This window comes from Dasypus novemcinctus, chromosome 14 (assembly GCF_030445035.2).
Source record: "Dasypus novemcinctus isolate mDasNov1 chromosome 14, mDasNov1.1.hap2, whole genome shotgun sequence".
Taxonomy (NCBI): domain Eukaryota; kingdom Metazoa; phylum Chordata; class Mammalia; order Cingulata; family Dasypodidae; genus Dasypus; species Dasypus novemcinctus.
The window spans coordinates 86,440,702-86,461,491 of NC_080686.1; the positions used below are offsets into that span (position 1 = coordinate 86,440,702).

The 20,790-nt window shown below is 51.0% G+C and overlaps 1 protein-coding gene across 5 annotated transcripts in view; it reads left to right on the forward strand.

Moving 5' to 3' along the window:
• The first annotated feature begins 534 nt into the window (after window positions 1-534).
• ZHX2 (zinc fingers and homeoboxes 2) overlaps window positions 535-20,790 on the forward strand; it is a 158,387-nt gene continuing 138,131 nt past the window's right edge. The window contains exon 1 of one of the 5 annotated variants that reach the window (XM_058275969.2): window positions 535-1,068. The gene's annotated coding sequence lies outside the window, so the exon portion shown is untranslated. The remainder of the gene's footprint in view (window positions 1,069-20,790) is intronic. The other 4 variants (XM_004482101.5, XM_058275970.2, XM_004482100.5 and 1 more) reach the window with 4 other exon arrangements.

Sequence of the window (20,790 nt, forward strand, 5' to 3'; positions counted from 1 at the left end):
GTGCTTAAGGAAAAAGTTTGACGATCCTTAGCCAGCCTCCCACCCTGCGCGAGCGGAAATCCCAGTGTCGCCACTCCAAAAGCCATCTAATGTCAAGTCGTTACATAAATGCGGGTTCCTTCTTCCCCTTCTCCTCCCCAGCCCTCTCATTCCAGTTCCAGGAGTAAAACTGACCCAGTTAAAGAAGAAAAAAAAAAGTATATTCCTGGTCCCTAAAAGGGGCGTAGGCGCACGCAGCGCCCCGGGGCGCGTGGCTGCCCCACCCGCGCTCAGCCCCTCGCGCTGCGGGGGAGACGCGGGGTCCCGGCCGCAGCCGCCGCGGGGCGATCAGTAGTGCCCGGCCGTGCGTCGGTCCGCCACTCCACGTGGTCCGGATCAACAGTTTGTCGAGCTCATCAGTGACACCTTGAACTTTTCATAAAGAAAATGGGTATTGCACCGGGAGGGCTCGGCCGCCGCCGCCGCGCCGGGTCGTGCTTAATATTCAATGAGCTCGCTCGCGCCTCCCCCTCCTCTTCTGGCAGAAATTCCACCGAGTCCGTTACTGGGCTCAGACTTTTAAGTTATTTACTGCCCACCCCCGACTCCCCTGGGCTAGTAACCAGTGTCTTTGGGGCTATCCTCGCCCCCGACTCCCGCCTGAAAATGACATTTCGCCGGCGTCTCCGGAGGGGGCCGAATTTCACTTTGTAACTTTCTGCGGAACCCGAGCCCGGGTGGCAGCTCGGGTGGTGGTATCGTATGCAAATACGCATGCTGACGTTACAGATCATGTGGGTTTTGGCGTAGATTCCCCACTGATCGAGGCATTTTTTCCCCTTTTTTTTTACCCCCTTCTTTTTTTTTTTTTTCTTTGAAAAATTTTGGCCACCCATCCCCGCGTGGGGCTGCTTCTGTCGGTGTGTCTGGCAGGCCGGCTTTCCCCCCTCTTTCCCACGGAGCCCGAGCCGGGCGCCCGCTGGGGAGTGGGGAGTGGGTGGGGGGAGCCAGCAGAGTTCCATTTTGGAACGCCCGAGCCGCGTCTCCGCGTTCCCAGCCCGGGTCCCCGCGTCCCCAGCCCCGGCGCAGGTAAGAAACTTCGCCTCGGCGCGGAGCACCCCCCGCCCGCCGCCGCCCGCCCCGCGCCCCGCTCGCCCCGCGCCGGCCACTCCAGTCCCAACTTTCCCACCGCGGTGGCCGCCGCCGCGGCTCCGGAAAAGGTGCTGTTAATGGGACGTCGCCGGGGTGGTGATGGGGGGTGGGGGTGGGAAAGGGGGGGGTGCCGGCCCTTTTTGCGAGTGGTAAGAAATGAGAGGCTACGGGGGGGAAGGGATTTTTTTTTTAAGAGTTTTGATTACAAGTTTGGGTACACGGGAGCCAGACCGAGGAGGAGGAGGAAAAACATGTCTACGTTTCCCTATGTCGACATAAGCCACAAAAAAATATGGCGTCCGCTTTCGACAGGGCGTTACGTAGACCCGACTCCGTGTTTATTTATTTATTTCGCGGCCGTCTCCCCCACCTCGCCTTGGCCACCCCGCGGCGCCCGGTGCAAACCGGGCAGGTCCCGCGGGGACTCCACCGGGCCGTGGCCCCGTCTCCTCGGCTCTGGGCTGCCGGGGGGCGGCGTGGGTTCGCTCCCCTCCCTCCCCCTCTCGGCGCTGCTCCCCTCTCCCGGTGACGATTCGCCGTAATGTGGTGGCAGGAAGCATGACGCCGTGGGCTGAAGCCGCCTCGCCGCTCGTCGCTCCCGGTGGCGGCAGGCAGCAGGGCGCGCGGCGCGGGCGGCCGCCCGAGCGAGCCGCCGGGGGCCGGGCGGGAGCGCGGCGCTGTCCCCGCGCCCCGCTCAGGTGCCGGGGATCCCGCGTGGGGACAGGGGCGCGCCCACGCCGGCGGCCGGCCTCTGGCCGCCCCGGCCCACGCTCGCCCCCGAACTGCGGCGGGCGCCTGTGCTCTGCCCCTCGGGAGGTTAATCTCTGTTGGGGTGGCAGCTTCTTTGTGGCTTCCCGGGCACTCGGGATCCTCGGCTTTGCAAACTTGCCCTCTTCCCAGCCGCTGTGCGGGAGGCGGCGGAGACGGAGAGGAGCGGAAAGTTGGAAAGCGGCGAGCATCACAGGACGGTCCCCTTGGCTTCGTGGCTGTGCGGAGCTCGGGAGGCGGAGGAGGGTGGTTTGTTGGGCTGGGGAGAAAACTTGATGGGGGAAGCCAAGTTGTGATTTGCTCATGCTTCCACCTGATTGATTGGCTTCAAAGTCAGTGGGTCTCGGCATGCGGCCGTTTCCTGGAGGCCTTTTGTTTGCTTGGGAGCAGAGGAGGGGAGGGACGAATCCTGACTTTCCCAGGACCCCTCTGCTGCCCAGCCGGGGCCCCAGGGAGCACCAGGTCTTTTCATGCCCCACCTGCTCTCTGATGAACGTGTTCTCTCTCCCAGCGAGCCCCTCCCAGGACGATCCTGCTGGGCAGGATGGCGGACCCTTCACCCCTTGGGTGCACAGACCTCCTGGAGTTACCCTTTTAAGACACACACCGCTCATATACGGTCTTGCGTGTACAACAGAAACTAATGCCTTTGCTTGAGTGTGGCGGGGGGTGAGTTCTCCGAGCTCTTCAAGACTTCAGTCAAGAGGTGATTTTCTAGGTAGGCGGGCACTGAGGTTAAGCGGCTCCATCCCAGGGCAGCAATATCAGACAGCATTTGGATGACAACCAAGTGGAATAAATATCTTGTAAAATGGCATGTTTAATAGTAAAAATAGATTAATGGAGCCTTCAGGTAGTTGAATGGGACTAGCCTAAAGGTCTGGTTTAAGTTAAGAGGGAAAGTAATAGAAAGCTCTATACACATCTGCTTTTAAGGTCAGAGTGGAGGAAAAAGTAAAATTGACGTGTCAGTGACAATTACCTGGCTTGTGGTCTGTGGAAATACTGTTGCCTAAGGGCTGCTTGATTGTTCTGTGCACGTGAAACTTGCCTTTTAACCAGTTTTGATGGTCCGCTACTAACCCACCTGAAGTGAACAGCTCTTAAGGGGAACATTCAGGAGGCCAAGGTTTTAAGGCAAATCAGATGTAACTAACCCCGGTTTGAAGGGACAAAATTAAAATGCCGCAGTTGTTTGTTAGCCTGGAAGAAGGGGTTCCCGTGATGTCAATTCCAGGTATCTTGACATACTCTAAGGTGACCCCACCCCACGTGGCTCATCCACATCAGGGCCATGTGATTGGGTGGGATGCTGTGCATTTGGCAAAAAGTATAGTGGTGGTGTTTGAAAACGGTTAACACTTGAACTGTTCCAAGTACTGCTGGTATCATTTAGTTCTCACCCTAATCCTATGAGGTAGGTATTATTATTATCCCTAGTTTATAGTTATGGAAACTCAGGCTCAGAGAGGGGAAGAAACTTGCCTAAAGCCACACACTGAAAAGTGAAATCAGTGTTCCAAGCCAGGCCTGACATCAAAGCCTTAACCACTCCACTACAGCAGCTCTCCAGATATGGGAAGCTAATTAGAATGAAAAAGTGAAGGGCCTGGGTGCAGATGTGGCTCAAGCTGTTGAGTGCCAGCTTCCCACATGGGAGGTCCAGAGTTCAATTCCCAGCCACGGTACCATATAAATATACGAATAAATAAATAGTCAGACGAAGGCAAGGAAAGAGGGATGAGTGTCCCCTGACCTGGGAATTACCTGAAGGTCTGAATCCACAAGAACATACCTGGGTTGCATTCCTTTGTTCATTCATTTAGCTGCCATGTCTTGATTTATTTATTCATTCAGCAATTCAGATATTAATTATGTTAATAAGAGCCCACAGTCATTAAGCACTTTGACAGTCCAGAGACTGTTCTAAGTGTTATGATTAAACTATTTTGTCTTCACAACAACCCAATAAGTACTCTTATTTGCAGCCTTTTGGTAGATGAGGAAACAGAGGCACAGAGAAGTTAGCTAACTTGCTCAGACCACACAGCTAGTCAGCACTAGTGCCAGATCTCTAAATATGTGCTCTTAGCCAGTGTGCACTTCTCTTGCAATGCGAAACATTGTCCCAGGCATTAAGGAGAGGCCAGCGGACTAGTGCTTCTCTACTCCCAAGGGATTTGAACAGACCAACAGGGAAACACTTATTGGGCCAAATCAACCAGGGTTAAATAAGTTGTTGTAATTGAGATAAATAACTGCTGTGAAAGCACCATGAGGGGCATGATTATTCTATTCTGGGGGAGCGGGGGAGGATTTCCCAGAGGGGGTCACATCTGAACTGACCCATGAATGACAGAATTGCAATGTCTGCAGGTGTACCAGATACCAGTGCATCCAGATGCTAGCAGTAGAAATCCTGGCCACCAGCAACTGAAGCAGATGGGGCTTATTTGTATACAACAACAAAAGGGTGGGTCGGCTGATGCTTTAGCTGTACCATCAGGGATTCAGGCTGCAACTTTCCACCCTGCAATCCTTAGTGTGTAGGTCTTTGACCCCAGGTTTATCATCTCATGGTCTGAATGTGGCTGCTCCATCTCCAGGCATCAGAGCTGCATTCCAGGATGGAGAAAGTAGGACAAGGGAGGAACAAAGAACTTTCTCCTAGTTCGGCTTTACTGTTAGGTGTAGGAAGTGATCCCCACCCCCCTGCCCCCCAGGAACGTCTGTCCTTAGCTCATCTCCCAGAACTGTGTGTCACGTGGCCACAGGGAGGGGCAATCACATTATCAGCTAGGCACACTGTTGCCATGAACAAATTTGGGTTCAGTCTGTAAGGCTGAAGGGATGAATGGAGAATGAGATGGCAGGTAGATTGTCTGCCGCCTACGATGAGCAGGGGAGGAAAAGTATTCCAGGTGAAAGTAAAACCTTGTCCTGAGAGCTTAGGATACCCAGGGGGTGGAGAGGGGAATGCCGGGAAGGCTGCATGGAGAGATCACTCCAGACTTGGGGGTGGACGTGGAGGAGCTTGGCTTTTAATTATTGGTCCTGGGGAGCCGTGGCAGGTTTCGAGAAGGGAAGGCTGTGGGTTTTAGGAAGGCGAGACTGACAGCAGTGTGCCTTGCGGAGGCCAACAGCCCGGTTCTTAGTGGAAATTAAATGGGCTCTGGAGAGTTTCAGAACAGGGAACCAGGTTTGCCTTAGGGCAAAAGGAAGACAGCGCACAAAAAGGAAGTGCGGGCTGATGTGGATATTTTCTTTTAAGTCCTACCGATAGGAATCCAAATTGAACCCTATATTAGCTGTTACCGGGAGGTCACTCTCTTTCTTCACTAAAACTCAGCGGAAGTAAAAAAAAGCTGGAGAGGGATACCAGTTACTCCCCAGACTTTCCACTAGCCTTTCTCCTGACCCTCTCTGGGCTCGCAGGTCCTAGCTCAGCTCAGCCACTCACCAGCAGAATAACTTTGATCAAGGCCTGTCTCCTCTGCTCTAAATCGAGGATGTGGGGTTAGAGGCCGTCGAAGCCGTTCCTGGGGTCCCTCACGCTGGGCTCCCCCCGCTAGAACTTCCATCCCTGAGTCTCTTTGCTCACTTTGTTAGCTTTTTGAGACTTTGGGCTCTTTCCTTTCTGAATCTCTGTTTCTTTAAGTGGAAATCATTCTAGTAGCTGCCTTATAGGTTGTTGTGAGGCCTGAGGAAGAAATTTAAAGAAGGGCTTATAGCCCAGGGCCTAACCCATGGTTTGTGCTCAATACACGATGGTCGTCTCTGTCACCACCATTTTCGTCATCTGCCACCACCTCTAGGGTGTGACTTTATTGTACCCTGCTGGCACCAAGTAATTCATATGAGGGGGTTTCATATTGATTCGGGGACCCGGATTGTCCCCGTCCCGTTGCCACTCCTCCCACTGCCCCCGTGCGCACATGCACTTGTAGCTCTGGTGCCAAGTCTGAGCCCCTCTTGAAATGGAGAGCTGTCCTGGACTGTCTCGCCGTGAGACGCAGGTGTGTGTTTAGGAGCTCCCGTGTGCTGTGGCCTGGCCACTTCCAGGCAGCACGGCTCTGGGAGGAGGCTCAGCACATGCTCTTTGGTAGACACTGAGATGGCCCTTGTTTTTAGTATTGACAAGGTAGTTTCTTTTTTAACTGGAAAATGTTTTTCTCCTGATTCCCCTCCCTGCTTTTCCAAGGCCACCATGCTAGCTTGGACAGGTTGTGATTTTAAGAACATCCACCCACAATCTATTTTCTGTTCTCATACTCGTAGTCATGCATTAGGAGGGGTTAATGGGCAATGGTGTGAGGGTGTGTGTATGTGTAACAGACCCTAAGGAGAAAAACAGTCCTGACAATGCATATCAAGTCTCCACCCAAACTTTAAAACAGATGAGAGAAGGCCAGAGCCAGAACCACTGCTGGCTGGCACCTCTCTTTATTCCCTGATGGGCAATTTACCTGTTAAAATTCACACACAGTTCACACATCTTCCTCTCCCTTCCCCCACCTCCTGGTATGAGAAAGACTTAGTGGAGATTAAAACTTGTTGTACAATATTTCACTGCAATACTAACTAACACGTAATCGAATCAGCATGAATGAAATGCTTCTGCTATTGATCCATGGGGATTGATATTAAGAAGTGTGACCCAGGCCTTCCCTTTGATGTGTTAGGATTGCAGTGTATTTTAGGGGTGCACAGGCTCAGCTGGGGATGGAAGAGTGGGAAACCCTCACTGCATTTATCTTGCAAGGAGAACTCAGCAAAATCCTGTTCAGTTCACCGTGGGGAACAGACTTCTATATCCTTGAGGCCTCAGAAAGCCCACTGAGCTAGCTGCTTCTTTGGAAGGGGATCTTCCCAACTGGGAGCCCAGGGAGGACTTGCTGGGGAGACAGAAGGGGCCTGCTGTTGAAAGCGGGGAGGATAGGGTAAATGAGAGTTCCCGGCCTATAGGGTCTCCTTGGTCTGGTTCTACCTGTGGCTGCAGCTGCTGGACTCTAAAACATCTGCAGAAAACTGAGGCAGTGTGGAGCAGAAGTTAGGGAGGAGGTAGCATGCAAGCATGCACTGTGAAAAGGTGGCTGAAACCAGGGTTGCAGAAAGACTTGAGAACATCACTCCACAGAGGGGCTACTCTTTAGCCAACTTGCCCGCCTCAGTTTGTCCACTCTGGATGGCGAGAATGAATGAATATAAGGCTCCCTACACCCTGAGCACCAGGTGTGCACATCCTTAAGAAAGGCAACAGCTCCTGAAAATTGAGCACCTCTTGGGTGCCAAGCACTCTGCTACGTGCTTTCCCTTCATTGTGCCATTTAACCTGATCATGAGGGTTAACTTGACAGTGAGGATATAACCCAGTTTTAAAGGTGAGGAAACCAAAGCTCAGAGAAGCTGGGTACTTGCTCAGTATCTCAGAGAGAAGGGAGCGGAGGCAGGATGCAAACTCAAATCTGACTGGTTCCAAAACTGATGCCCTTCATCATCACCAGGTCTTTGTGAAGTCGTGTGCCTGGAAGAAAGTGCGGGAGAAGGGAGGGTTTTATAACTTGCTTTAGAGCACAGTCTGATTGCCGTCTAGTAAAGGTATGTGTGCGTGCTTGTGTGTGGATGAGTGTAGTCAAAGCAGGAGAGGATTCCAAACCTGATCTATTATGCACAGCCCACCCCAATCCTTAGAGAGAGAAAGAGAATTCTAAAGCCTCTGTCAGTATCTGTCAGAGAATATCATCCAGGGGGAAATGCCCCCTCTTCACTTTCTCCTTTCCTGATTGCTTCCTTGGATCTGGAGAGAAGGAATGCAGGGGACTAGAAGCTGCAAAGTTGGAGACCCGGGAGAATCTGGACACTTCTTGGAGGATGCTGAACAGCCTGGCCAGCCAATGGGGGCAGTGGGTGGAGAGAGCAGGCATCAGGAGGGTGGAGAAGGGCCGTGTTGCTGTTTTTGTACAATAAAAGAGGGTCATTGTAATTGTGAGCCCTTGAATCATAGCACGCCTGCCTATGGCTCTCCCCAGCTGCAGAGCTATTTAGTTAAATAGCGCACAGAAAACTCCTTTCAGCTGATATTACTTTCCCGCTGTTCTTAAAATACAAGACCGGGCCGAACTGTTCCAACAACAAAGCCATCTTGGGCTCCCCCAAGCCCTGGGTGTGCCCAGAGTTCCCCACGGCTCTCGGGGCCTGCGGTGGAGGCAATGAATTAGGTTCATTTGTACTGCAGCCCTGTCCTTTTGGAAAACAGCTTCTTTAAGATATCTGCACACAGCCGGTCAGGGCTGGATGTCTTGGCCAAGTTGTTTATGGCGGGTTGTGGCCTGGAGAGGAGAGGGAGAGGCCAGGATGCCAGTGCTGCTGAGGCGGGGGAGGGCGTGTCTTGGCTTTGTTTGGGCGGCAGGGGTGGGGTGGGGTGGGGTGGGGTGGGGTGGGGTGGGGTGGGGTAACGGAGGACTATGGACTGACAGCTAGAAGCTGGGGAAGGGCTGGCGACTCGAGACAGGAGCGGAGGGGAGCACAGGCCCTCACCCACCTCTCTAGCAGCGCACGCTGAGCTTTCATTTTCCTGTGCAACTGTCTGTTACTTTCTGCCGGGAGAACTCTGTGAAGCAAAATTGATTCTGAGCATGCGGTGACAGTTCGGGACAGCTCCAAGACTTGGCATCATTTCCAAGAGCAAGGGTTCTGGGGCGCATAGGGCCACCACCGAATGGCCCGGACCGATTCACGGCTTGATGAGAAGATGAGGGCTGTCTCTGGAGGCCAGGAAATTGGACATTGCCTGGGCTCAGCACTTCTAGAAACGGGCCTAGGGGTTCCTGGTACAAAGTGTAATGTCCCCTGGAAACACTGGTGGGGACCACTGGGGGTTGAGTTTAATATAGGGTCATGGTGCATTAGTAGGATCAAGGGGTGTGTTAGCTGTAAAAATCTTTAGGGATCATCTAGTCTAGCGTGGGGAAACTGAGGCCTGGAGAGGTAAGAGGTTTGGCTGAGGTTTCACAGCTGCTGGCAGCATGTTATCGTTCCTCTTCTAGACAGTCTAGCTTAAGGCCCTTCTCTCCTGAGGCCTTCCTGAGCCAGGCAGCGCCATCTCGGTAAACTCCTTTTCCTCGTTCCAGTCTGCAGGCGCTCACTGAGCACCTGCCAGGAAGAGAACGTGGACCCTGCCCTCAGGAACTTCAGTCGCTGGGCATTAAACAGCCCCTGCAGCGATCATCCTGGCTCACCTTCCCTGGCATCACAATTGAAGTTCTAAGGGTTTATGTGGTTTAGCGCGTAACAATCCTACAAGCTGTAGCGACTGTGGTTTCCCCCATTTAACAGAGGAGGAAGCGCAGAGCCGGGACATCCCTTGTCCAGGGTTTCCAGAAGCCAGCCCATCGTATGCCACACCTGGCACCTACCAGGCCCTCGGTGCACCCTCAACTCCGGCTGGAGGGCGGTGGTCCTTCCCCACTGATCACGCTGGGCCGCAGCCTGTGCTGAGAACAACGGCGAGGATGGACGTGCGGTCAGGCCAGACGCAGGGCCTTCTTGCTCTTCTTGGCCAGCGCTGCCTTATCAGAGTGCCATGGACTGGGCGGCTTAACCCACGGGAATTTACCATCTCACAGTCTTGGGAGCTAGAAGTCCAAAGTCAAGGTGTCAGTAGGGCCATACGCTTTCTCTGCGGGTGTAGGTTCTGGTGGTGGCTTGCTGCCCTCCGCAACTCAGTCTCTGCCTTGGCCCTCGGCCGTCTCTCTCCCTGGACCTGTCCTCTGCTTATAAGCATTCCAGTCTTACCAGACGCAGGCCCACCCTGATTCAGCTTGGCCTCACCTGAACTAATAGTCTTCCCAGATCCCATTTACAAAATGGGTTCACGTCCTCGGGGCTGGGGGTTAGGGCTCGAGTGTGTCTCGGTGGGGGACATGATTCAATCTGGAATGTCGTCCAGTCTTTTCCAGGTTATAAAATGCCAACTGTGTGCAGGCTTTGTGTGAAGGACCCTCACACTAGCCCACATCATCCGCGCGGCAGCCCTCCTGAGTAGATAGGGTGAGGGGCAGAGCTGCAACTCGAACACAGGTCTTTGCAGCTCAAGACGTGAACTGTTTCCCACATTAGATGCCCCCAAGTAATCAATTGGAATCCTGAGCAGGCAGAGGCAGGTCACGTTGGAACACAGAATCACAGGTGACTGCCCCACGTGGGTTTCCCAGAGGCCCTCCCAAAAGCAAAGGAACGTGGAGGCAGTTTAGGCAGGTTTCAACTGAGCAGCAGATAGTTATTTGTGCATAATAACAATTATCAAACATGACACATAGGATCGAGTACTGTGCAACTACTGTCCTTTGCTCCAAGTTGGCTTTATGGAGATAGAAATTGCATACTCTAAAATTCACCTGTTTTAAGTGTGCAGTTCTTTGCTATTTAGTGTATTTACAGAGTTGTGCGACCATCACAAAAATCCAATTTTCAGACATTTCCATCACCCCCAAAGGAAACCCTGTATCCTTGAGCAATCACTCTCCATCCCTTGCTCCCACCACTCCCCCACCCCAGCCCTAGGCAACCACCAATCTGCAGGAGCGTTTTCTCTTCTGGATATTTCATATAGACGGAAACGTGTGTGGTCTTTTGTGTCTGGCTTCTTCCACTGAGCATAATGTTTTTGAGGCCCCTCCGTGCTGTAGCATGTGTTAGTATTCCATTCCTTTTTATGGCTGAATAATATTGCATGGTATGGATGTACCATATTTTGTTTACCAGTCACCAGTTGATGGACTTGGGTTATTTCCACCTTTGGGCTGTTAAGAATAACACTGCCATGAACCTTCGTGCATAGGTTTTGGTGTGGACCCATGTTTTTTATTCTCTCAGGTATTTGCCTAGGACTGGGATTGTGAGTCATTCAGTGACCATCTGAGGAACTGCCATCCCATTTTCCAAAGTGTCAGCACCATTTTACACTCCCACCGACAACGTATGAGGGTTCCCATTTTTCCACATTTTCACCAGCAATTGGAATTACTGTCATTAATCCCATTGTGCAGGTGAGGAAACTGAGGCACGGGGAGGGAACATTCAGACGGAGAGGAGTGGCACAGGCTTCACACCCAGGTTTAGCTCACCAGTCCACTACCCAGGGCCAGGACTAGGGTGAGGCAGGTGAGGCTCTCCCAGGCCTGGGAGCTCAGGGTCAGCACCTGAGAGTGAATGCCTCCTTGAATTTTGTGCCCTGGGTGCTCAGTGTTGGGGGGTGGGGATGGGGCACAAAGATGACCATGTCACTTTCCCTACCTTGAGGTGCTGTTAGTCTGGCTGAAGAAATGTGCGTTTGCAGCTCTCCAGGCTAGCCGGGCTGGACTGGCAGAGGGTGAATCGCTGCTCACCTCTGCAAAGGATTTAACCCACTGCCCTGCATCTACGGGCTGCCCTACACATGCTGGCTGGTGGTGCTGTTGTCGTATTCATGTATCTCTGGCCTTGCCATGAAGCTGCCTCTGAGTCCCTGCAGTGTGAGGGACTTCCAAGACATGGGTCTGTGACTGGGAACTCCCACCCCACATGAGGAGGGGGCACCACCCAGGGATCAGCGAATGGCCTGGGAGGAAGGGAAGCTGGACATCCAGTCTGTCCTCAGACCTGCTGAGCCTGACGTGGGTGTCGTGGGTCCCATCCACAGAGCCCAGCGCCAGCTCCACATGTGCTTATGCACTTCCATGGCCGGCTGTAGATGCCCCATGTACGGCTCTGTCTTTTCCAAGGCCAGAGTGTAATTTCAACATGTGAGAACACAGCTGAGGGGTGAAACTTGTGGGAACCAAGGTGAGCCAGGGAAGAAATGGGTCCTTTCTGCTCCATGCACAAGCCCCTGGTTTTCCCCAGCAGGGAGAAGGGACCCTATCGGTGACCATGGGCAAACCAGATCCGCCGGCTGGTCCATCAGGGATCGGGAAGGGGAGGCCAATAGTTGATCCGTGGTAGGAGATTTGGGGAACCAGCTTGGAATTCTGGGATGAAGAACACATGTCCGCTATAAAAGTGACGGAAACCTTCTAGCTTGTCTTGGTCAAGGGCCATGTAGATGGTGCACATGGCTCAGATGGACCCATCCCTCCTGATAATGGAAGCTCTGGAGGCCTGGCCTCAGGGGAGGGTGGCTTAGGGGCAGAACCAGGGGACCCATGGCACTCCGGCCTCCTGGCTGCACCCCTGCCAGCCCTCTGCACACGCCGTGCGGGGCTCCCACTGCTGGTCGACCCGGGGCGTGAGCTCTCAGCTCAGAAGCACTGAGGGTCTTGGGGGGCTGCTGGCTGGTTCTGTTCTCCAGTGAATGTGGGTGCCATGATTAGCCCGCGAGCTTGTCGAACACGGTACCTCGATTCCCACCCCCACCCTGCCCGCCTTGCCCTTGAGCACCTAACGTCCCCTGAGTGATTGTTAAATAAATAGTTGTTGAACCAAGAGAGTTCAACACACGAGAATCTGCATCTGTGCTGCGGGTTTTGAAACAGCAGGGGCAAGTCATGCTCGGCCCAACTGCCCAACGTGAACGGAAACGCTTCCAGAGTTGGTGATTTGCATGTTTTTTCATAAGGGAAGGAGGGAGTCTGAAGGGATACAGGCTGTGTCACCTGTTGCCATTCTCTCCCTGCTTCAAACCTACTTGTGGCTCTAGAACACAAAGCCTGATCATCTTTCGCTGACCTCCGCCAAGCCTCCCCTGGTCTCTGGTGGCCCAGGATCTCAAACCCAAATGCTCTCGGGGACGTGGCAGACGGCATGCAAGGGTGAAGCCGGTCAAGGATGGGACATAGGAAACGCCGCAGGCTGGGTCAGAGTCGAAATGGCATCGAATGCCCAGTCGAAAGGCATCGAATTCAATTTTCAAAAAATGCACAGTCCAATCCACTCTGTGCCTACTCGTTAGTGACTTGCAGCTTTGTCACCAATAAAGATTAAGTCCAGGGAAGCGGACTTGGCCCAGTGGTTAGGGCATCCGTCTACCACATGGGAGGTCCGCGGTTCAAACCCCGGGCCTCCTTGACCCGTGCGCAGCTGGCCCATGTGCAGTGCTGATGCGCGCAAGGAGTGCCGTGCCACACAGTGGTGTCCCCCGTGTAGGGGAGCCCCATGCCCAAGGAGTGCGCCCCGTAAGGAGAGCTGCCCAGCGTGACAGGAAGTGCAGCCTGCCCAGGAATGGCGCCACACACATGAGGAGCTGACACAGCAAGATGACACAACAAAAAGAAACACAGATTCCCGCTGACAACAACTGAAGCGGACAAAAAGAACACAGCAAATAGACACAGAGAACAGACAACTGGGGCGGTGGGGGGCTGGGGGAAGGAGAGAGAAATAAAATAAATAAATAAATAAATAAATAAATAAATAAATAAATAAATAAATAAATAAATAAGTAAATAAATAAATAAAGGTTACGTCCAAATTCCTGACCCTGGCATGGCGGTGCTTTGGGAGCACACCTCTACTTACCTGGCATGTTTTGCTCCAACCACTTGCCCCTTGCCATGCTCCCCACACTCCAGACACTCAAGACTGTTCTCTGAACCCCAAATGTGCCTTCCTCTTGCCCCTTTCATTCCTTCACACATGCCAATCCTTCTCCCCAGAAGGCCTCATCAGAATTTACTCATTTTTGCAATCGATACTTGCTCTCTCCTCTGCGAGGCTGTTGGGCATGGAAAGAATCCCTTAGAAGCCATAGCGCATGGATTTTGATGTGTTGGCATGTATGTCTCACTGAGAAACCATGAGCCACCACCCACCCCCACGCCCAGGGAAAGACTCTTTATTCACCTCTGCATTCCCAGCACAGCTCAGGGTGGGCCCATTTAATTAAGTTCGGGCTGAACGTCTATCAGGTGATTGGGTGGTAATCTGAATAGATAAATGACTCAGAAATATCAACAAGAACATTTTCACCAGAACCTGTTTGGGGCCCTGTACTAATGGGTTAGACGACCAAAAAAAAAAAAAAGTCCCCACTGCATACTGCTGCCCCTGGTGGCAGGTTCTTGCCACAGCTTAGGAGGACAGTGGCTGGACCATTTTGTAACAGGAAGCAGTTAAGGCGGCTTCTGCCCCAGGCACGCTTTGACCCAGGTTGGAGGTCTCTTGGCCAACCTCTGTAATTCTCCCTGACTCCCTGGCTCATCGCCGCTGCCCCTTCTTGATGTCTGCCCTCTGTGTGCAACCTTGGTCCAGCTCACCCATGTGGCTTGACTTGACCCTCTTCCCACCACCTCCACATTCTCCCGCTCCCTGTGCCACTGGCCTGTGTGGCACATACACAGGTACTGGAGAATCCCACTACTTCCAACATTAAACTTTTTTTACAGAATCTGAATTTTACTCTACTTTAAAGGTGGTAAGAGAAAGAAAACAAAATACTGAATGCTTGCTATGTGCTAGTTGTTGAGCCAGGCCTTGTGCATGCCTTACCTTGTCTTATTTTATTGAATTCTCCCCACAGCCCTGCTTGATGTAAATTTTTATACCCATTTTACACACAAGGAAAATAAAGCTTTGAGAATTTAACTTGCCCAAGGTACTTAGTAAATGGCAAAGGCAGTGTCCAATTGACCTTCAACCCCATGTGCTTCCCATATCGCAGGTGGGACCGTTAGGTCCAGGGGGCTAAGATTCTGTACTCAGTGCATTAACAAGTGGGAGAGAAATGCTTTCGCTATCTACCATTCCAAAGCTTAAGATTGTGCTTATAAAAGACCACATGACTGAAATTATTAATATAAGTATCTCCTTCCTTCCCGTGAGGAGGCACTTCTCAGCACCAGTGCAGCATCTCATCCTCCAGTTACTTGTCCTCTTACAGTTTTGTCACCAATATATTTTATCTGGGGAGGGGGAAAAAAACACCTGTCGAAGAGAAGGGTCCGCATATACTAAATCTATGATAGCAATTTATCTCATTGAGATTTAAATCTAGTAATGTGTGTGTGTGTGTGTGTGTGTGTGTGTGTGTTGAAGTAATAGAGAATAACTGGCCATTCTGTGACAAAGGTGTATGAAGTCTCTCGACAGGCACCAGATGAGATCTCTGAGTGGTCAGGTTAGGCTAGCCTATGATATGGTGACATATATGTCCTGGTATCTTAGTAGCTTCACAAAGCAGGGCTTATTTCTTATTCTCGTGAAGTTCACTGAAGGACACCAGCTCTCCAAGGTAGCTTTCTTCCAAGCTGTGACTTGGAAATTCAAGCTGCCTGAATTTTCTGGCTACATCATCTGCAGCAATTGGCCTTCAGGTTGCTGGGGCAGAGGAAAAGAAAATTAAAGAGACATATACCCACTCTTTTAAAGGTGTCATTTCTGCCTACAGCCTATTAATCAGAGCAGATCCCATGGCCCTGCCTAGCTGCAAGGGGCTTGGAAAATATGGGGGGGGGGCACATGAAGGCTTGGCAAGTAGTACACATTTCTACCCAGGGGATCCCTGGGCTGGCTGTGCTACTTCAGCAAGTCACTGCCTTCCTTCTGTGCTCAGTGAGGCCACCAGAAGTTTCCTTCCAGCTCTGACATGCCCTCGCTCTTCTAGACTCAAGACGTGGCCCTTGAAGTGGAAACCGGGGCCACAAAGACTGTCAGCGGCAGAGCCCAAATGTGAATGGAAGCTTCCTGACACTCCCCTGTGGTGCTCAGTGAGCATTTACCGAGCTCCTGTCTGAATCGACCGCACCCCAGGCCCCATGAGGAGCTGTGACGATGAGTAAAATGTGTCAATCCCGAGTTCACCACCCACACCTGCCAGGCTGAGCACCACAGCCACCTATGGAGATGGCTTGGCTGAACCCTGCCTGCCTTTAGGATGCACCTTTGCTTTGAGATGGTTTTGTGGGGGTGGGGATAGATTTGCGTTCATCGCTCGGCTTCCTGCCCTGGTCTCCATGTAGATAGAGGGGTGTTTTTAGACGTTGTCCTGCTGAAGTTGGGATCTGCTGAAAGAGGGAACCCAGGGCCTCGGTCCCTCTACTGCCATGGCCTTGTCAGCTGAGTGACCCAGACCCAGATGTCACCAAGGGGCTCGCCTGCCCCCAGAGCTATGACCCTCACCCTGCGCGGAGGCTCCAACTCACCTCCTCCTGCACTCCCTTCCCAGGCCACAGAAGAAGACAAAGGGATTTGAAGACAGGTCCCGACCAGTGTAGCTATGGTCAGACTTTTACTCTGCTCCCCTCCTGATTTGTGGGCCACCAGTCCACTCACCCAACTCCCATGGGACCCAAGAGGCAAGAAGTAGGGTCTCAAGTTCTTATTCTGGCCCTGTGTTCCATCAGTTACATGACCTTAGAGAAGTCATTTAACCTCCGTGAGCTTAAGTTTATCTAAAAATGATGGCTGGACCAAGCCAATATTTTTTTAGACTGCAGATCTTGAACCATTATAGGGTAAAACCAGTTTAGTTTGTCAGAACCACATTGTTTAATGATATAGACAGGAATGGTATGGAATAGAACTTAGAGTGCAGAGTAAGTAATCAGGGTAGGATTGTTTTAGGAAACTTTCAGTTGGTGTGTGTGTGTGTCTATTGGACCGTGATGTACAGTATATTTCTTACCAGGAGATATGGTTTTTAAAAAGTTTGAAGAACATCAGATCAGAGTAGGTGTCCACCAACTTTTTCAGGAAAGGGCTACATAGTGAATATTTTAGGCTTTGTGGGCCACGCTGTCTCTGTCACAATTCCTCTGCCACTGTAACACAAAAGCAGCCATAGGCAATATATAAACTGTGTATGTCTGTGTTCCAATAAAGCTTTATTTACAAAAACAGGCAGCTGACAGATTTGGCCCAGGAGCAGTAGTTTGCTAAACTCTGGACTAGGCCATCTTAATCCAGGGAAGGGGGAATGCAATGGATATGTGTAATTTGAGAAAGAATATTCAACAATAAATCTGTCTTCCTAGAAGACTAACTACAAAAAAATAAAACTTCTTAGCTACTGGAGAACCAGTAAAATAGATGGAGAAACAGGACCGGGGTGGGGAGGGAAGTGATAGGCTTAGTTTTCAGAAGCTTCGCATTAGACTAGATGTGATAAACTTGTAGCCCCTGAAAAGAATGAGGCCCACTGCCATGGACTTTTTGGTCCAGGCTCATACTGCATTGCTGCTGTTTTTAATTATGCCAACCTCTAATAATCTGGAGATTTGACATAAAATCTGGAGCTCAAGATTCCCCTGAAAAGCGTAAGATCTGGGAACATTCCTGTGTGGCCACGGTCAGCAGGGCAGGCTGCAGGCACCCCACTAGTCGGAGTCTGTTCGGCACAGCCCCCCCACCTTCTGTTGTCCTTCCCCTGATTCTCTCCTTCCCCTGCCTGCCCAGCCCCTGTAGGGATCTGAGTTTTCAATCCTGGACTAATCGAGTGTTTAGGTCCCTTCCAGATCTCAGAGCTCCACAACTTGGTATCCTGCCCTACCTGTGATGTGAGCTTACCATGTCACTTAGCCATCCTGTCCTCCCTAGTCGAACGGGACTAATTCTGCTTGTCTGGAAGGATCATTTTGAAGATAAGTCGGAGAATGTATGAAAGTAGTTTGTAAAACACAAAGCCCTTTACCAATGGGAGAGAAATGGAGTCAAATGCTTGGTTCAACATCAAGGGCTTTAATTGACTTTAAAGTAAAATATTGGTTTTTAAAGTGAAAAATGGTAGCTTGGGAGGGAAGATGCTCCAGAGCTAATGAAATGCTATGCATCTGGTTCAGGAAGAACATCTCTTTCGCTAGGAAAGGATTTGGAGTCATCCAGCTGCATCCAGGCATTCCAACGAGCAAACATATACTTCTTTACCCTCGGAAATGTCCTCAACCACAATTTGGGAGATTTTGAAAAAGAACTGATGATTCTTTACTCCAGAGACCTATAAACTGATCTGGCAAGTAAGTGAGCCAACCACTCCTTCTCTCCTTAACCTACGCCCTCAGGAACATCCTGGACAAGGTGATCTACAACTTGACCCTGGAAGGGAGCTGGGTTCTTGCATCTGGGCTCCATGTCCCAGAAAATGCCCAGTGACCCCTGGAATGGCCAGTGGTCTTTGAATGCCTCCCTCTCCCCCAAATTATTAAGTGAGCTGGAGAAAGTGTAGGAGCCAGAGGCAATTTAGGGGGGGCTGGGAATGCTGAAAACTCAAGGAAAGGAAATGCTGAGTGCTTTGTCCAGCAACTCAGTGACCAGTGATCAGAAGTCCGGCATCTGCATCTGGATTGAGAGTTGAGGGACCCAGGGCTGTGGCTTCTCCCCTCTTCACATGATGGGACCATCCATACCAGCCTTTACCTCATTCTTGGGGATGACATGAAGAGGAGGGGAAGGGGGACTTTGGACCCTTGGCAGGAAAGAGGCAGAGATCGATTTTTACTTTTTTGGCTCTGAGGCCGGCACTCACTCTTCTCTCATAATGGAATGTGTCTTAGTAACTGAAAGTCCACCAAACAGTAAAAGAAATTTTTACACCATATTTACCTTGCTTACATTTTGTAGAATAGTATTACAGTTGTGTTTTACATTGAGCATCCAATTCCGGCATAAAAAACATTAACATTTAATGAGCCCCTAATTGCCGCCAAGCACTGATGATGCTGAGCACAATAGCCATGCAAATGGCTAACACTTAGGGAGAGCATCATGCCTTCCCAGCACTGCGCATGTGTTAACGGATCTGCTCTACCCAACCCTCTGTCAGTTCCTTACTGCTACTTTCCTCCCGAGAGAGGCCCCATTATCTCCATATAATTGATGAGGAAACTGAGGCTCAGAGAAACCAAGAAAGATGGCTAGAAGGGGGCAGAGCCAGGCGTCACAGGCCTAGCTGACTCTAAACCCAACTTGTAATTGAGGACGTTGACTCCAGCATCCTGCCTGGGGATGGTGGTATGCTTGAAGTTTGGCTCTGAAAACATTGCACGTGGCAGATAACATCTGGGTGGAAAACAAGGATCCTGGACCCTCCCCAATCTACTGATGCTGTGGTTAACCAGCCCCGCCTTTGTTAGTTACCAGCTTTGCACCAGCAGTCAGCCAACCATATGAAAGCCAGCTTTTGAGCTCGCCTAATGACATTCCCTGGGTTTTATAGGAATGGAAACCCCAGCTTTCTCTAGGTTGTGGACTGCCCTCCGTCCCTCTGCTACTTTAAATTGTTTCCATTTTAATGCTAAATCCAGAACAACAGGATATCAATGACAGAAACAGTGCTATTCACTTTCCTAGGCTGTCTTCTCCTTCACACCTTCAGGACACACCTTTTCATTGGACCCTGAGGTGGTTAAGGCAGCAGCAGTTCTCTCCCTTTACAGAGGGTAAACGAACCCTGCATGACCCGCCAACTAGCTGTGGAGCCTGGGCTAGAACCCTGGGCTTTTTGCTTGTGCTTTTCCTGTTTCTTTTTTAGTATTAGAATGTCATGCCAAGCTCTCTGACGAAGCTAATCGTTTCAGTATTTGGCGGCGGCGGAGGGGAGGTTGGTAGGAGCTGGAGAATATAAACCAGAGAGGTCAGGCTATCAAATACTGTTTTGGTGAACTTATGATTTTTCAGCTCATGGTTTAAATTTTGGAGTTTGGTTTCTAGAAAACACTATATCGACTTGGCTTTCTCTGTGGTGTAGACTTGGCTGTAGTCCCCAGTCCTCTGCTGGGCAGTCCTGTAAGGAAGCCTGCAGGGCCCAATCTTTGTGACTGTGAGACTCTCCAGGCCTAGGTGAGGGGGCTGTTCATTCTTTCTAAGCTGCTCAAGAGTCCTGTCTACCACCACATGGCCTCCAGCCCTCCACCTTGACTTTGCAGGAGTAACAGGCACTTGAATTTCCTTTTGAGAAAAGAAAATGTTTTGGTTCCTCACAGCTTATGCAGTACAACTAGAGTCAGTCTGTCCTATGGTGGCCTTGAGGATGGAAGATACCGGTCTCCATTATGTCCCTTTCATTCTGGCCACCCATCCCCTCATGTCCCCTTCCCCTGTCCTGGGTTCCCATACTAGCTGTAGCCAGGGTCTTGGCAGCACCATTTTTTCTGCTCTGCTAGACCCCCGAGGAAGCTGGTGCCCCCAAACCCTTGTCTTCTGCCTGAGCGGGTGGGAGCCCTTGGTTCACCCGGAGCTCAGTCTCAGCATCACGGAGCCCCCAAGCTGTAGGGGCCACCCTTTATGCAGAGAAGGTACCCAGTAAATGTTTGTGGAATTTCTGAGGCAGACAGCGCCAACAAACCCACAGTGACCCTCATCCGGGAAGCAAGTCCTTGGAGACTTGGCACATTGGTGGTTTGTCCTGGCAACTGATGAAACATCTTTGCCCCATGTACCATCAGCAACCCTAAATGCAGGTTGACCATGATATAGCTAGTGGTCACTCAAGAGCCAAGTCTTTTCCCAAGGAGGGGGTGGAGGGAAGGAGGCCGGGAGAGAGAGTGAGGACGAAGAACATGCTTTCCTCCCTTCAAAACCATGTGGGGCACTTGCCTGAAAGAGCTATGGAAACAAAACAGAAACCTTCAACTGGAAATTGTGGCGCGTGTGCACACACACACACACACACACAGCTAAAACACAGCGCAGCTGAAAAGTTTAATATTGTTAAGTCTTCTGTTTGGCAGTGCAGAGGTGTATGTGTACAGTTTAACTGCAGAAAGACACATGTAGGTTGATGGTTTGTTTTGTAAGCTCCAAGTTAAAAATGTTGAGCTCTGTAAATTAAGGCTTTTAATGGATGAAGGGGAGATACATGTTTTCTAGCATGGGGCAGTTTGTTTAAAATAACAACCCATGAAAAAATTCCTAATTCTAGGTTTTCAGGAAGGGACTATTTATTACTACTTACTTTATTATTGGGTAGCTACAATAAAATTGTCT